Raw genomic sequence first — 12,029 nt, 5'->3', positions numbered from 1 at the left:
AAACCTTAGCATTAAATGTCAACTGGTTAAGCCCAATCCACCTGCCGGCCTCCTGTTGACCCAAGCCAGGACTAGAAAATCTGTGGTTGCTTTTCCTTTTCTAGTGAAGGGTCAGAGCTACTCCCCAGGACTCTAGCACATAGAGGTTTTCCAAATGGGAGCCTGCAGAGAGCAGGCAGGGGTGGTCGGTTATCAGAGAAGCTATAATTGATAATGTGTCCACTATGCCAATGGTCCAGCTTTTGACAATGCAAATATATGGAGAAAAAGTTAAGTGACCCAATACTCAAAGACTTTCTTGAAATTAATGGCAGCAAATGGCCTTCTCTCCTCTTCTCTTGCCTTTTGCCTTGCCTTCTCTTCTCTCTCTTCTCTTCTCTTCTTCTCTTCTCTCCTCCCTTCCCTTCCCATTTTTCTCTTTCTCTCTCACCCTTTTCCTTACACTGGAAGCGATGTTCTATTGCTCAGCTGTTAGGGAAGTTCTAGACCTTTGGAGGAAGAGATGGAAAAGTAATATTCCAAATCATAAACAAGGAAATTAGAAGTTTTGTTCATGGAAGTTGCTGAATTAAAACTGCCAAAAGTTTATCTTGTTTTGGGGTCAACTTGGGATCCTTCTCTTCACCCACAGCACACCAGTGTTCATTTAAAGTAGGACATTCTGGGCAGCCTGGGTGGCTCAGCTGGTTAAGCATCTGACTCTTTTTTTTAATTTTTTTTTAATGTTTTTATTTATTTTTGGGACAGAGAGAGACAGAGCATGAATGGGGGAGGGGCAGAGAGAGAGGGAGACACAGAATCAGAAACAGGCTCCAGGCTCTGAGCCATCAGCCCAGAGCCTGATGCGGGGCTTGAACTCACAGACCGTGAGATCGTGACCTGAGCCGAAGTCGGATGCTTAACCGACTGAGCCACCCAGGCGCCCCTAAGCATCTGACTCTTGATTTCGGCTCAGGTCATGATCGCAAGGTCGCGAGATTGAGCCCCGTGTGTGGAGCATATTTAAGATTCTCTCTCCTTCTCCCTCTGCCCCTTTCCCACTTGTGCTCTTTCTCTAAAAAAAAATAAATAAATAAAAATAAAAAATAAAAATAAGATAGGTCCTTCCTCAGAATTTGAAGGTACTCATGACATATAATTTAGAAATTACCTGATGGCTATTCCTCTGTGAGAAAACAATCCGAAATAATTGGGGGGAAGGTTTCTACAGAAAAATGCTCATTCAGCTTTATTTATAACAGCCTTCAAATTGGAAACAAGCTAAATGGGATGAATGTCTATATGGTATGCTTTCTGGTATGCTATGCTTACAAAGCATTTAAAATGTGTTTGTTAAAAAGCAAGTGAAAAATCAGTGCATAAAATATAATCACAATTATACGGAAGAGATTAAAAAAAAGAAAACCCTGCCAAGTAAGAAGACATAGGAGTTAGACACACAACATTAGGATAGAAATTACCTTTCCATGATAGGGTTATTGGTAATCAATTTAAAACACATTTTTGTCACCTTCTGTCTTTCTTTAATTCCCAAACATTATACTTGGAGCGTGTGTCTATCAACTTACACCCAAATAAAACAAACTTTTGTTAACAACAGTAATAAATGTGCTTGCCTTTTGCATGTGGAATCTTTAGAGATAGATCCCGTCTTGCTGAGGTCACCAATGGCATCAGAACATATAGCCAAATCCAACAGGCATGTTCTGACTTCATTTGACTAAGCCCTCCAGCAATAACTCAAGGGGTTAATCAGTCTTTCTTGACCCTCTGCCTACTCTTTTCTGAAATACTATTTTCTCCAGGGAACGTGATTGCTTTCCCTTGCCATTCTTGACTCCTTTGCCTCTGCCTCAGTTTCCCTCCATTGTTCTTTCTCCTCTACTGGAACTCTAAACATTAAATTCCCTCCCATGAAGGCCTTCTTTTGTTACTGAAGCAATCCTATCCACTCCCTCTCTGTTATGGCACCTTGCTGGTTTATGGGTCCAGCCCTCCTTCTTTCGTGACTGCCATTCCTTTTAGTTAGCATCTCCATTAAAATATCCCGCAGATACTTAAAACCCGTTTCCAAAATGGAATTCCTTATTTTTCACATTATGTCAGAGAGACAGAATGAAGACCCATGTGTCAATCGATACCCTCGACATTAGTGAAATGTGATCTTCCTATGTTTTTAATTTAAAAATCAGTGAAATAGAAGTTTTAATATTTTCTTACTGAATTTTAATGGCTCATCTTGGCTCTCCACTAAAGTATAGGTAATCCCTCTCACAAAAAGTGTTTGCATTTCCCCAAATTATCAATGATTTTCTTCTTTGGCCTGGTAGGATTCCGATTCTTTCAAAATTAGAAAATGAGACAAATTCCAGGCTTCATACCGACTTGGGCAATAAAATCAGGTCTTAGGTTGGACACAGCTCACTCACTTCCACATCATGGGGAGAAAAATACAGGAACTTTTGACTTTAACCAGTGACGACATCAAAGTATTTGGGGGGTGAAAAAATAATTGATCCTAATAAGGAACATATATCGCTCTTTCTTTCTTGGAGTGACTTCAATGAGAAAATCCCTCTATTATTTAATAGCAAAATCATCCAACACGATATCATGATTTTGGACAGAGTTTTGGTATAGGAAGTCTGTGACCTACCTATTCAAGTTCTAGCAGTACATCTAGAGATGTAATTATCTTCCTGGGTTTATTAATTTCATGTTCCTTTTTCTTCCAAATGATGAGGTTTTGGAGTGGTGGGGGTTCGGAGGTAATGGTTAAGACAGGGTTTTTAAAGACATCTTTAGTGCAAAAAAAGGTGATTTTATTGAAGCACTGGGGACGGGACTCCTGGGCAGAAAGAGCTGCATTGGGGTTTTCAAGAGCGACTGGTTATCTACTATGGAGTTGGGGGAGGTGGAAGCAAAAGAGAGGCCTCCAGAAGGACTTTCATATGATAGAGTGGACTCAGAAGACACCAGGGACCTTGCGATTGTCAAACTGAGGTTGTTTTCCCTCTAGTAAGGCATGACATTTGGATGGTAGGGGGTTCCTGGAGAAGTGATACACTCTGTATTTGCCTCAAGTCTTTGTCAAAGGGCTGCAGGTTATAAGGAAGCTTGATTTTACCTGCCATTTCCTTCTTGCCTCTGTTCCCTACAGAACAGGAGGGCAGGATATGAAGGCCCCAGGAAATGGAGTCTAGAAGTTTCTGAAGCTTAAGCTATTGATAAGATTGCCCTTTCCTTGTAGTTTACTAAGATATCCTTAAACGGAAGGAGACTCTTATCCTGCACTAAGGTGATCTCTATCAGTCAATCTTTTTTTTTTTTTTTTTCTTTCCTTTCCTTTGTTCTTGAATATCCAGAAGAGCCTGAGGAATATCACACACATCCCACCTGGGAGGCTTGTACATGGCCCCCAGCCTGCCTTTTACTCCCTCATCACAAAAGTAAAGGAAGATTTAATTACGTGATGAGTGTTGGTCTTTGGGGGGTATCAAAATGGATTTGAACCAAGATCAGTTAGAGGCTTGTTAGTTAAAATGTGATGCCAGCATCGGCGGCCTCGGTGTCACCTGATTCTCAGGCTCCACCCCTGACCCACTGAGTCCGAATCTTCGTGTTTGACAAGATCCCCAGGTGATTCACGTGCACACTACACGTTCAGAAGCGTTGTTCCAGCACTCTAAATATGTGGGCTTCTTAAAATCTAGCTTTCTTTTGCCATCACTGATTTCAATTCTGGGTATAATATTCCTGGCCCTTCAGCTTTTCTTTAACAAAAAGATTAGTCAATAGAAAAGGTAAGCTTAGAAATTATCTATGGAACTTGGGAATAAGGGAACAACTCATTTACAATTGGGCAAAAGGTTTGAACATCCATTTCACTGAAGGAAATATATGATGGTAAGTCAGCGCGTGAAAAGATGCACAACATCATTAGTCATAAGGAGACTGCAGATTAAAACCAGTAAAAGATGCCCCTATGCACTCACCAGCATTGCTGTAGCAAACATCAACAACGATAATCAGACCTGACAGTACGAAGCGTTGGTAAGGTTGTAGACTAGTACTCGGCTCCATTGCAGATGGGGATGCAAAATGGCACAGTCACTTTGGAAAACAGTTGGGCAATTTCTTACAAGGTTAAACACACACTCATCCTGCGATGCAGCAACTCTACCCCCAAGTGTTTACCCAAGGACGTAAAAACCTAGGTCGCACAGAAACAAGCATGGAGACGTTTATAGACGTTTCACTGGTTATCACCAACGCCTGGAAACGACCCAAATGTCCTTCAACTGATGACTGTATATGCACACACTGCTCTATCCATACAATAGAATGTCCCGGGGCCACAAACAAGAACAACTTTCCGGTACACTCAACAACAGGGTCGAATATAAAATACATTATTATAGTATGCAAATGGACAAAGCCAGATTTCCATTTATATGACATTGAGTAAAAGGTGAAGCTATAGGGAGAAAGAATTGACGGTGGTCATCAGGGTTACAGGGTAGGCGGAGTATTGGGATACAAAGGGTTTGCATACAAAGCGGATGCTGTGCGTTAACCGAGCTGTTGTGTATCCTGATGGCGGTGGTGTCTATACTGGCCTATGTCAGGGCTCATGAAACTCTATGTGGAAGAGTATACTTTAACGTGTGCTCGTTAAAAATAGATTTAAAGGCATGCATTGTTCACAGTGCATGCTCTTGGCTTTTCAGCCAGGCCGAGGGGACATCTCACAAGCCAAACAGGTTGAATGATGTCATGTGAGGGCACCCGTCGCGGCAAGGCCGGGGGCCCTTCGTCCCTCACCGCCCTCCACCACACCGCCGTGGAATGCAGGCTGCTTGCTTTGTTTGTTTTCATGCTCCCCCTTTGCCGAGCTGTGTTTTCCTCTTGTAAATAAGGCAAGACCTGGAACGCACCGGAGGACACGGGAGCATAGTGATTTGCATGCCCTAATTAAACCGCCGTATCACGAGCTTTCTTTCTTTGGCGACACTGGAATGGAAACAAAGGTGTGCCTCTGATGCAGAGTCTGGAGTGTCATCCCTGGGAACTGGCATGAATAAAATAGGCCAGGAAGGTCTGCGTGCCTTCCAACCTTAATGCAGCTCTGTGCTGCACGACTTAAAGGCAGAGCACCTGCCGTCACAGTCCTTAGTGGACTGGCCTTTATCTCAGGTGAGTGGGGCCTTTCTGGTTGGGTGTCTTGCTGACAGGTGTGCAGGGAGAGATGAGAGCCTGGCCCATGGGTGAATGATTGCTGTTCATCCATGGAATTCATTTTCCTATTTGAAATGCCGCATAATCGGGTGGCGGATAGAGCGCTGAATTGGAAATCCAGGATACGCAGACTTTGTGAGGACCCTGCTGCTGATACTTAGGTGAGCACCTTAACACCTTAATGCCTGAAATAACTCAATGATTGGTAATTCGTAATAAAAATGCAGACAATTTACACATGGTTTAAGTTTATAAAGCGCCTTCACACGGTTTAAGCCTTTTAATCTTCAGGTTCAGATGGGGAAAGAATGGCTGAGTGACATTCGTGTTTGGTTTTAGAGGACTGGGGGTGTCTCAGCTCCACGTTCGCTCTGTCAAGATCTTTAGTTAATGAAGCAGATTTGATTCCAGACTTAATTCATGCCCAAATCACAGAACTTGATATCTGGCCTTTTCTTCTCTTTTCTTTCTTTTTTTTTTTTTTCTCGTTAAAAAAATACATTATAGATGAGTTAAGTGAGGTTCAGAGAGGGAAGAGAGTGGATAAAGTTCATTCAGCCTGGAAATTGCATCCTTAGAAAATTAGGCCAGGGGCACCTGGATGGCTCAGTCGGTTAAGCATCTGACTTAGGTTCAGGTCATGATCTCATGGCTTGTGGGTTTGAGCCCCACGCCGGGCTCTGTGCTGACCGCTCAGAGCCTGGAGCCTGATCTGTGTCCCCCTCTCTCTTTGCCCCTCCCCCCATCAAAAATGAATAAACATTAAACATTTTTTAATAAAAAAAAAGAAAATTAAGCCATAGGCTTGGGTGAAATACCACTGTATGAGACCCAATACAGAATACTGTGTCAATGGTGTTCATGACATCTGTATAAAAGGCTGACTTACTTTGTATCTCTACTGACAGTTCAGAAAGGATGGATAGAGGAAATTCACTAGGTGCTTTGAATTCTTTAGAGTCAATGGAGTGATTACAAACGGTGGTCCCTGAAACATAACAAGAAAATAAAAATAAAAAGAGACACAATTTCAGTTGGGGTGGCAGGTTAAAATCTAACTTAGGCATATTGAACTAGAAATAAATGATCTTATTAATCCTAAAGCTAAATTAGAGGTATAATTGCGAACTTTGCGACCCAGACTAGAAATCGTTTATTTCCCTTCTGTCCCCAGAGTGGTCCAGCAGTGGTGGCTTCCTGTGCCTGGGAACTCATGTGGAAAGACCTAGCAAGGACACTGAGAAGCTACATCTCATTCTGCAGTCCTAGGTAGTTCTTCTTCTCCTTCTTCTTCCTCATCTTCTTCATCTTCTTTTTTTTTTCCTAAATGTTTATTTCTTTTTGAGAGAGCACGAGAAGTGGAGGGGCAGAGAGAAGGGGACAGAGGATCTGAAGTGGGCTACGCACTGATAGGCTGCCAGCAGTGAGCCTGATGCGGGCCCCGAACTCCTAAACCGCGAGATCATGACCTGAGCTGAAGTTGATTGCTCAACCGACTGAGCCACCCAGGTGCCCCCGTCCTAGGTAGTTCGTGAGCTAAAGAGAACCAAGACTCCTCGGAGACCAACAGGGAGAGGAGAATTTTCCCTCACCTTTTTTGGTTCTTTTTTTGGCTGGTGTAATAATTGAATTGATGAGACAGATTAACAGGATTAAAAACATTTAATTCATACTTACTGGAGGTCATATAAATAGAAGACTCAAGGAAGTGACCAAAGCAGGCAGTTTTTATATCTTTTAGGCAAAGAAACAATAAATTTGTAGAACTGATAAGACAAAGACACTTGGGCTTGGGTACTAATTAGTACTCATTAGTGAAGAGACTAAGCTGAGTTTATTTACACAGCATCTGGGTCCTGAACTCCCTGTTTGCAGTGATAAGGATGTCTCTCTACCTCCTGGTGCAGGCAAGGTACCTTTTACATGGCAGATTTATTTCTTGCTTTTATGAGGACAGAGTGGAGAGCGATAGTGTCCTTCTTGCACTGGTTATTTCTCAAGTGACTTTGATTCAAAATAGTCAATATGCCACTCTGAGATATTTTGGGGCAGCCTGCCCTGAGCCCCATCGAGATCAGTTTCCTTCTAAGAACACCAGTCATTTGGATTAGGGTCCACCTTAATGACCTCGCTTTAACTTCATTGTCTCTTTAAAGATCCTATCTCCAAATACAGTTATGTGGTGAGGTAGTTGGGGGTTAGAACTTGCACTTATGAATTTGGAGAAGGATCCAATTCAGCCTCGAACATACCCCGTACGTCAGATGTCATGAAGGAAGAGTACAGACACATCAGATTGGAGGAAAGGACACATCTGGAGACATTCTTACTGACACAAGAAGTCAATCACGATTCTGGAAGGAACCCAGGCAAAGAAACAGCTGCTTGGGTTGGAGTCACTTTGGAAGCCTGAACTGTATCCCTGAGCCATCATCAATTCGGGGATAACTCAGCAGTCTCAGCAGGTCTGGTGTAATCTTTTTGTGTGGTAGGCAACTGTTAGCTTGGAAAGATGCATTAAATATATATTAAAGTACATAAATAAGGAAGGAATTAGCCAAATCTATAGAATCACTAATTTCCTCAAAGGAAGAATATAAATATGAATACATTTTACAGGGGTTATGATAATTTTTGTGAATATCATGCCTATTTTATGGTATTTGAAGCACTTAAGGGAGCGTGACACATTAGGCTTAGACTTTTATTGAGACAGGAATTTGACTAAGGTTTGTAATTAACTTTTAAATGTGTAAGAGCAGGGGCGCCTGGGTGGCTCAGTCGGTTGTGTCAGACTTCGGCTCAGGTCATGATCTCGCGGTTCGTGGGTTCAAGCCCCGCGTCGGGCTCTGTGCTGACAGCTCAGAACCTGGAGCCTGCTTCAGATTCTTTGTCTCCCTCTCTCTCGGCCCTTCCCCTGCTCATGCTCTGTCTGTCTGTCTTTCTGTCTCTCTCTCTCTCTCAGAAATAAATGTTAAAATTTTTTTTAATAAAAAATTAAAAAAAGAAGTGTGTAAGAGGATTAGCACAGTTTACATTTTGACCTATTAGTTGGGTAAGTTTAAACGTTTAGAGAAATTTCACTTAATATATTTATAAGTGTCATTACCTTTGAACATTAAAGAAAATGCAAGTAATATATTTGATTTTCCACATACACTGAAACCCCTTCAGAAGTAAACCTACCACCGGGGGCATCAGCCGCAAAGACAAAGAAAAGGAATAGACGGGCGCAAAGGGCAAGATTAAACCTCCCCAAGGTACTTCGAGAAGGTGGTCCTCTTGCAAAAGGATAGTCTCTTTTTGTATCTGATGTTGACTTGATTTTCTCCTTTTGTTTAGAAAAACAATTTGCTTTTGTGTTCCACTCAAATTTGGGAAGCTTCTAGTTGGATATCAGCTCAACTACTTATTTTTATCTGCTGTGGGGTCACACGTATTCATAGTACACGAAAATATGCAAAAAAAAAATACTTTGCTATTTCTATTTCTTATTTAGTCTTTCTAGTCCACTGGGTCGCGGAGGGGAGTCTAAATTCAGTCCAATCTGGAAAACAAAGTCCTATCCAATAGTTGAAGTGATCTTTTTGGAAGAACACATTTCCTTAGTGTCATGTTTTCCGTGTGAAACAGTCTTTCCGATTATTGTCCCCAGACCCCTATTTTTCACCAAGATGGTGTCAGGGCACAGGAGGAGGGGCTCATAGATCCAAGCACTGGATGGATCTGAGGACGGCCCGGGGGTCAGCAATGTGAACCTCACGATTGGAGTTCCAGACCCTGGCTTTTCCACTGCGGGACAAGCATCCTCTCACACTGCAGACTCTTTCAGGGAACGACCCCCAGCATCTGCGGCACCATCCGGGCTCTCGGCGATGTTCCATCCCTTTCTCGTGTCAATGGGGAACTTCTGGACACCGTCACTGGCTCCTTGGGGCCAACTGTCTAGGCTTCTCCCTCCACCCCTGCCCGTGCGGAGTGTGGCCATGTGGAGCGTTTCTCCTGGGGGCTGGAGAACCATGCCGTCGGCTCCCCCCAAACTTTCTGAATGTGTTTCAGGCCCCCGCTTTTGCCCTGGCCAAACCCCAAGCTGGGGACAAACGAGGACCACACCAGCTTAGTTTCTCAGTCTACTTCTGCCAGTGATCAGTTCCCCAAACTTTGATGGTTTCCGTTCAAGGCAGGATTCTGGGGTGAACCTCACAGTTCATTCTTGGAGGTAGAAACCTACAAGGGGGCATTACTGGGGGCTAAGCGATAATTCATTGTCGCTCTCACACTCCTCCCCATGGTCTTCTACAGGGCGAAGAGACCCCCGTTCTACTGTCTTCCTCTGGCTCCTTCATGCCCCCACATCCTTACTTTCTTACCCCAAAGGCCACTTGGCTGATGCATTTGCATTTGTTATTCCTGCCCTGTAGGGTGCCCTCCCTTCCCCTTCAGTCTTGTGCCTCCTCACCCTTCTGATGTCTCCTCCTCCCAGAAAACCTCCCTGACCACCATCTAGAATTGTCTTAGATTTCTTCCGTCATCCTTCCGTCTCCTCCATTTCCCCTCATCTGTAATGTAAATGCCACCATGGCAGGAAACTTCCCATTTGGTTCATTTTTGCACCTCTGGTGCTTATCACATAGTAGGTGCTCAAATATTGGCTGACAAAAATGAAACTTATCCCACGTATCTGCACTCTCGTCCATAAATGGTAGGTCAACGATAACGATAATTTTGTCATGGTTGCCACGAAGGCACCCCTTCTGTGGACTGGTACCACTCTCAGCCGCGGACTTACATTATTTCCCATTTTTGAACATCCTGTTACATTTCACAAACAGAGACACCAGGGCTCAGAGGAGTTAATTTTTGCCTGAGGTCACTCCGATTAAATGTTAATGTGTGGTAGAGAGCTGAGAATAGACCCAGATATGTCAAGCCTTAAAGTTTTCTATTATATTACACTGCCTTTCAAATAACAAAAATAGTGTTTTCGTTTTACAAGGTGCTTTGAGGTACTCTGGGACACGTAAGGTGAATCGAAAATAACTCTTGATTTGGTGTCAGAATACAAAGATTTAACCCAGGGCTGCTCAATCTTGGCACTGTTAACATTTTAGTCCACAGAACCCTCTCCGGTAGGGGCTGTTCTGTGCATTGTACGATGTTCAGCGGCATCCCTACCTCCTGCCCGCTGGATGCCAATTGTGTAATTCCCCGTGGTGACTGCCCCCCATCGCCACACATTGCCAAAGGTCCCCTGGAGGCAAAATTAGCCCTGATTGCGAGCCAGCACTTTATGCCCGATGCCTACCATTTACACGATCTTGATGAGCTCTTTGTACTTGTCCGAGGTCAGGGACCCACGCTGTGGCTCAGGAGCTGCAAATCTGCCCCCCATACGGTAAACTTGAGCAGTAGCTCTGAGAAATTAAAAGGAATGACATGTATCGGGGGCTCGTAAGGGAGCACGTAAGGCTTGTATCGCAATATATCATACTAAAGTATGTAGCGTCTTGTTCGGTCTGGTACCCTCGGGAGTACTAGGATTAGCTCCATTTTACATGTTCAGAAAGTGAGGCTCAGAGGTATAAGGCAACCCGCTTACGTTTATAGATTCAGCAGGTGTAAGAGAGGAGAGTCAAACCCAGGTGAATTCCAAAGTGGGTGATTTGGAAAAAAAAAAAAAAAAGTAAGACATGTGGGTCAACTCTACTCGCTGGGTCATGGGGAAAGTTGGACGGGTCATTCCATTTTGTTTGTTTGGTCAATATTATCATCTTGCAGTATACCAAGCAACAAGATTTGTTTATTTTCTGCTCCACTGGGCAGTCAGGGCAGAAAAGAAACTAGGAATATTAATACATACCCTGAGCTGCAACGTTGAGTACACATTCCTTAATTTCCTCTGTGACTGCAAAAACGAACGTTCTGTCTTCGCAGAAAGGAAACAACCCATAGACGTCACCAAACACCACTATAATCCCTTCTTTCAAAACGAAAAGATAACATTTGATTCCCACGATGGAGGAAGGCAGTGCCCAAGTCCGGAATCCATCAAATCAGGATAATTTCACGGAGCCTCCACGCTTCAAGATTTCAGTTCTTAACGGCTTTTTATGGTTCTGGGTAATTTCACTGTTGTTATTGTTTTAAAGATAAATAAAATCGGTGCTCTCTGCAGGGATTGAACAGTGGAAAAATGGTATTGTTTTGGTGAGAGAGAGAGGCGAAGAGGGACAGAGACAGAGAGACAGAGAGAGAGAGGGAAGGAGGCAGGGAGAGGGACAGACAGAGGGAGGGAGGAAGAGGGAGAAGGAGAGAGATCACTGGGAAGGAAGGAAGGAACAGACAGTATGAAAACCACTCCAAGAAGTTACAAGTAAGGAAGCTGTAAACAGTATCTTCTCTACGGGGTGAGGACGTGTGTTTAGATGTATTGGGTTCGCCTAATGCTTGGGAATAATGTCCCTTCTCCATCCTGGAGCCGCTGACTCAGCACAGCCATCACCCTGGCCTCCCCCTCCTGGCCCAGCGCCTCTAGATGGCACAGAGTGACACTCCGGTGGCCGTGCCCTCAGGCAGCCTCTCCCGGCCCACTGTTCCCTCTCCGGAAGGAGCTAAAATAGACCCACGTCTGCCTTCTCAAAGGAACTTTGCACAGCTTGGGGACTTGCTCTCCTCTGTGGTTTTTGAATGTTGCGGGGGAGGCTCGATTCCCTCACCTGGAAGCTGGTTCTCTTTCTGTGCCCCCAGCCAGGCAGCTTGGAGCAGCTCAGAAATTACGAACCCTTGTCACT

General features: G+C 43.9%; 1 long non-coding RNA gene across 1 annotated transcript; it reads left to right on the top strand.

Annotated features, from left to right (window-relative positions):
* The first annotated feature begins 5,070 nt into the window (after positions 1–5,070).
* Positions 5,071–11,412, top strand: LOC109499476. Its single transcript, XR_002156753.3, has 3 exons — positions 5,071–5,399; positions 6,413–6,507; positions 11,173–11,412. It is a non-coding gene; the product is annotated as an uncharacterized LOC109499476 (long non-coding RNA).
* Positions 11,413–12,029: the final 617 nt, after the last annotated feature.

This window comes from Felis catus, chromosome B1 (genome assembly GCF_018350175.1).
Source record: "Felis catus isolate Fca126 chromosome B1, F.catus_Fca126_mat1.0, whole genome shotgun sequence".
In the NCBI taxonomy this organism is placed as follows: domain Eukaryota; kingdom Metazoa; phylum Chordata; class Mammalia; order Carnivora; family Felidae; genus Felis; species Felis catus.
Note: the sequence above shows the minus strand (reverse complement) of the source record. Positions and strands in the feature narration are given on the sequence as shown.